Raw genomic sequence first — 6,000 nt, 5'->3', positions numbered from 1 at the left:
TATCACTCGAAATTAATACAGTGTTATCACGTTATTACTTGGCATGTAGTAACACGGGTGACATTTCGTGGTAGAAACATCTGTTTTGTAATTGGTCTTAATCATCAGCTACCGTTTGTAAAAGATCGTAATCAACTTTTCTGATTCACATACGTCGTGACAGTTTACTCCGAGTTAATTTTTTGCTTCGTTTTTTTATGATTTCGTTCGGAAAGGAAAAGAGTACGTTGTTAATGGCGTCTGGTTTTGTGAAGCAAATGGATCTATTGAAAAATTTTTTTATGAAGTATCCTAATTTGGAAGTGTTAAATTATGGAGAGTACCAGTTCAATGAAAGATAAATTATATTGGGCATTAATTATGATACGTAGCTTAAACAAATAAGTAAATTTTGTGACTTGTCTTCAATTTTAATTAGATGTAAGTAAAATTTATTTATCGCATTGTTGATGATACGTTTGTTGGCTTTCTTTTGTCCACATTTGATTGATTCAATAAGTATTTTGGCAAAATATAACAATTGTACACAAGAATAATGCACTCATAAATTTATACCTGTCAACATTTACGCTTTAATAAAAAAGTGCTGTAGGGTAAAGCTAATGAAATTGAGTTTGTTGGTGTTTCGTAAAAATTTAGCCAACAATTGAAAACTATCAGAAAACTTTTGTTTAAATTATTCAAATTTAATGGTATTCAAAATCATTTTAAACCATATTCCTTTAATGAAAAATAAAATGTGAGTCTGTGAATTTCAATCTGTGAATTACTATATGATTATATGAATTACCACATTTTTCTATGAATTACAACTATTATTTAATGAATTACTACACCAAATATAAAAATAAAATCTTACGGGAAGATAGGAAAAGTTGACCAGTACCTAAATAAATGCAACATCTTTTTCCTAAAAAAAGTGCATCAATATTATTTAGATGACAGAAATACTATAATAAATAATTATCTGTGTTATGATCTAAAATAAAGCAACTGAGATACTTTAATACTACAATTTTAGTCTACACTGGAAACTACAGAAGTTGGACAAAATTTGGAGACACTTCCCTACTTACTCTATAGAAACAATATTTCTTATAGCAAAGAATGTTTTGGAGATTTTGCATAGCAGAAATGTTGGTACAATTTGAAATATTGCAATATTTGCATTTGCCAAAACAGGGGGGGGGGGGTGAAGAAGTTAAAAGCATTTGTTTTCCTTTTCAACGTCACTATAATTAAAAAAGCTTTATTTCATAAATATTGCAACCCTATCGCATGATTCCAAAATTGCTGGTATTAAGGCTGGGGAGAAATTATTAAATTGCTCTCCTGATTTTGCGAGGCTTTTAAAAGGTTGTCAAAATTACCCGAAATTCTGAAAGATTTAATTTTTAACCGTTTACCACTCCATAAAATATTTTACAAGGAGCGTAGTTGGCAGTCCAAGTATTAAAGTGTTTCCATAATTTTGTCCAACCCCTGTATATTAAATAAAAAATGTGCATAACACAGGGCTGCCAACTTTCGGCGCTTTTTGGAAAATTTTCTTACGGTTTTCTTCATATTTTAATGTATGATTCTTTGTTTTACAAATTTGATTGAAAAAGTTATTTTCCTCACCACTACATGTAAATGATTCAAAAGTTCATATGAAACACCACTTTGTTCCATCTTTGCCGGTCCTCCCTGGCTGAGCGGTATCCACCGCAAAGTACAGTGCAAAGTCTGTAGGCAATGGGATGCATTTTCGTGCTGTCCTTTCTGTATTGTTTAAGTGTCCTTTTACTTGAGAACTGCATATAAATCTTAATGAAGCATACAATTCTGCAAATGTATGTTGCACCAATAAACAGTTAAACCAGCTCTGTCGTGGTAAATCTTCTTAAACGTTGGCAGAATTTTCGAAAATTCTGAAAGCCTTAGTGTTCAATTAGCTACTTAAATAAAATAGTTAACAAAAAGTCTAATAATTAATATTGATAATGTAACACAAATGATGTATCATATTTTATAAAGTATTTTATTTATATAAACAACTTCATATCGATCTAAAATCATACCATTGCGAATTTTTAACAATTTAGTATCGAAAGGTGCTTCTCAAACACCACTGAAACCTATGAATTACCCACTACTCTAAATGTTAACATTTTATATGTTTAGGGACCATTTTATTTACTGGTCTACAAATGGTCAACAACGAGTTTTATCTTGCGAATTTTCAGTGGTTGCGTCCGTTTTTATTAACTGGCGAAACTCCTCAAGAGCAAAGGGAAAAATTATGAGTACAAGTTGTAGATAATAATGTTAAGTATCCTCTTCGTTTAAGCATAAATGTCCTAGTACCTTTTTTATGAACTCAGTTGCTTCATCGCTACAAAATATTGCATTCGCTCACCCTCGACAGGGGATGGTTTAACCATTTTGTGCCTAAAAGTCCCTTTAAGAGGACGGTTTCTTTATTTTAAAAAAGGTAAAAAGCGGTGAAGCAGAACAAGTGTTTCATTATCAGGATTAGTTAGCGACGAGGTAGTTCAGTTTACCATATCATATTAGGTAAAGCATTCCTGCTACAGCCAGTTGTAGGCTTGAGGGGTCATGGAGGTTAAGGCTTCAAAATTTTATGATTGCGACAATGTAATGGACGTTGCACACTGGTCCCTTTTGCTTCCCAGACAAGCTGGCACTCATCTATCGGAAGCTGGGAAAGTTTAAAGCAGCCACTGTTAATTGAAACACCCAAATTCTTCACAATGACATTTCAGGGCCAAGCCAAGCCATTGCGACTAACCATATTAAATTAATAATGGATATATCTATATTTCAGGGATGCCACAGGCGATTAAATGTGTAAAATGATGATTAATAAGAAGCAAAATTCTATGAAAAGAAATTAAAATTAGCAACGTTTTCTAGCTTATTTCATTCACTCTACTATTGAAAGTGATTGCAAAAAATTGCTTCGCTTCAAATATGAATAATTTACAATGCATTATATTGTGGTAATTACGATTGAATAATTATAGAAATCAAATAAATTAAATAAATAAAAAAAATTGAGATTTTACCCCTTTTTAAATTTTTAGTTGCCTGTGGCATTCCTGATATTTGGATCTTAAGTTTTAGAAAAAAGGCGTTATTTTAAGCTGAAGTGATAGCTAACAGAAAGAAATATCTATTTGGTTATAATCAATAAATAGGAATTTTCTATTTTTTTACCGACGTTGTATAGCCGATCCAATTCTGAGTTTACGACAATCAATGTTCAACACAGCAGCCTCGTAATTTTGATCCCCACCCAGAAGAGAAGGGAACTCCTGGATCAAGGATGATCCAGGATCTATGAACATTTTCTTCAAAATTATATGACCATTACATAAGAAAGTTCGGGAGATTTTAATCTAAATATATATTCTTGATACTGCTGAGATACAGTGGCATTTACGAATGATTAATTAAATTAGGAAATCGAATATTAAAGAAATTAAATTCTGCCATTTTATTTAATTTCAATTTTTTAAAATTATATTAATATTAAATTTAGTTTTTGCGTATGTCACCATATGTCAAAAAAATTTTAGGAGAATTAAAACTTTTTGAGCACAATTATAAAATTTATTTATTCAAAGATAATTCAATACAAAAAATAAATTTTAGCAAATATTTATTATTTTATTTAAAAATAGTCAAAAAATTATGAATTGAAAGGCATACAATTTTTTACATCATTTCAAAGAGTGTAATTTTACATGGCGAAAAACAAATATTGAGCGAAATAATTCGAATAGTTCCTGAAAAATCAAATTTTAAAAGAGTCTTTTTCTAAAAATATCGTGTGCACTAATTTATTAGCACATTTGATGTCACCCTCCCGAACCATTAAAATTAAAATCCATTAATTAAAATCCATCGAAATTGAATAACTATTCAAGGTAATCCGTTTATTTATTTATTTTTCTAATTTTTTTCTTTTTTTNTCTTAATGGTTCGAGGGGGGTAACCTCAAATATGCTAAATAATTAGTGGCTGACGATATTTTAAGTTACAAAATCAGACACAAGAGCGTACTTTCTCCGAATAAACATATCTTATTTTCAACGGAATCGGTTTTCTGACTCCCTAGATAAGGAGAGAAGCCGCAATCTGGCGAATATGGTCCCCATAGTTTGGTCAGCTAAGCGATCCATAGTTTCGACCCCATAGCGTTACTTTTACTTTTTCCGTATTTAATCACATCTCAAGAACTTTTTAAGCGAGTAGAAAAAATTTTACCCACCTTTATAAAATTCTTTTGTCCAAAGGTAGTTCCATGCAAAAAAAAATTAGTAAATATTTATTATTTTATTTAAAAATAGTCGAAAAATTATGAATTGTAAGGCATACAATTTTTTACATCATTTCAAAGAATGTAATTTTACATGGCGAAAAACAAATATTGAGCGAAATAATTCGAATATTTCCTGAAAAATCAAATTTTAAAAGAGTCTTTTTCTAAAAATATCGTGTTCACTAATTTATTAGCACATTCGATGCCACCCCCTCGAACCATTAAAATTAGAATTCATTAATTAAAATCCATTAAAATTGAATAACTATTCAAGGTAATCCGTTTATTTATTTATTTTTCCATTTTTTTTCTTTTTTTGACCTTGTACATCTCAATCATAAATTTCTGAATTATAACGAAATTAAACTTAAATGAAAGATAATGGTTACTTTATTTACCCGCTGCACTAGCCCGTCAGGTAAAATGTGCCCCTTTAAAGTTTTAGTTTATTTACTCAAAAAATAACAAATTTCTTTATATTACGTGGATGCATTGCACAACGGTCGCCATGCACTATGGAAATGAGGGATCGGGGGTTCAAGTCTCAGCTGAAACAATTGCTCTGCGCAAAATTTAAAAAAAAAATATTTAGAAAGTTTAATTATATTTTTTCTTTAACTGAGAAATACATATCAAAAAAATATTAGAATTTTTTTTTTTTAAATTTAACTCTGTGGTTATTTTTTTTTATTTTGTAATAACTACTTTAAGTTTTTATCAAATTTAATTATGAAAATGTAAACAAAATTACATTATAATTCTAGTTAAAGAAAAATTGTGTATTAAAATAAAGTTTGCATTTTCCATTACCCACTCTTTTTTTTCTTCTTTTTTTTCCAGTTAGATTTCAATTAATCCCTTGCTTCCATATTTTTAACAAGAATCATAATGCAATTTTGTTTACATTTTTTAAATAAAATTTAATAAAAACTTAAATTATTTAGTACAAAATAGAATAAATTCAATAATTGAAGTCAATGAAATTTAAACTACGAAATTACAAATAAATTTTTTATTGATTCGTCTATTTTAACTAAAGAAATAAAAATCTCTCTATCATTCTCTTTTTTTTTTCGATTTCAAAAGTTTACATTTTGCAAAAAAAAAATGAATTTAAATTAAGAAACAATAATTTATATTTTGAATAAAGTATACTAACCAGCTATCAATTTTGTTAGACCAAAAAAATTTATATATAAGTCAACTGTCTCAGCCAGGATTTAAACCCTCGATCTTTCAGTAAAGAGACGGTCATCTTGCTCGTTGTATCACAAATCCACGAGAGCTAAAATGTTTTATTACTTTATAAGTAAACTGATAAAAAACTTAAAGAGGCATATTTTGACCAAAAGCCAGTGGCAAATTTTTACCCTATCCAAGATTTTCCATCACGTTCTTTAAACTCAATTTGTTTCAATTCAGAATTTATTGCTGTACTCTTACCTAATACGTTTTAGAACTAAAATTTTAAGGAAATGATGTTTTAATTATTGAAAATTTTATATAATCATTATTTTATGGTTAAATAGTCTTCTGAAAAGTTTATTTTCACTTATAAGATTTGGATTTTAGATGAATAAAATACAATAGTCGAGATTCGTGCGATATTTTAAGGACAATAAGCGTTTGCTTAAATTTCATACATAAAATAAATTATACACTAGTAAATA

The 6,000-nt window shown here is 28.9% G+C and overlaps 1 protein-coding gene across 1 annotated transcript in view; it reads left to right on the top strand.

Moving 5' to 3' along the window:
• The first annotated feature begins 222 nt into the window (after positions 1–222).
• Positions 223–6,000, top strand: part of LOC107436811 (LRP2-binding protein) — a 145,520-nt gene continuing 139,742 nt past the window's right edge. Inside the window, exon 1 of the mRNA XM_043044128.2 lies at positions 223–420. The gene's annotated coding sequence lies outside the window, so the exon portion shown is untranslated. The remainder of the gene's footprint in view (positions 421–6,000) is intronic.

Source organism: Parasteatoda tepidariorum, chromosome 10, assembly GCF_043381705.1.
Source record: "Parasteatoda tepidariorum isolate YZ-2023 chromosome 10, CAS_Ptep_4.0, whole genome shotgun sequence".
Classification (NCBI taxonomy): Eukaryota; Metazoa; Arthropoda; class Arachnida; order Araneae; family Theridiidae; genus Parasteatoda; species Parasteatoda tepidariorum.
Note: the sequence above shows the minus strand (reverse complement) of the source record. Positions and strands in the feature narration are given on the sequence as shown.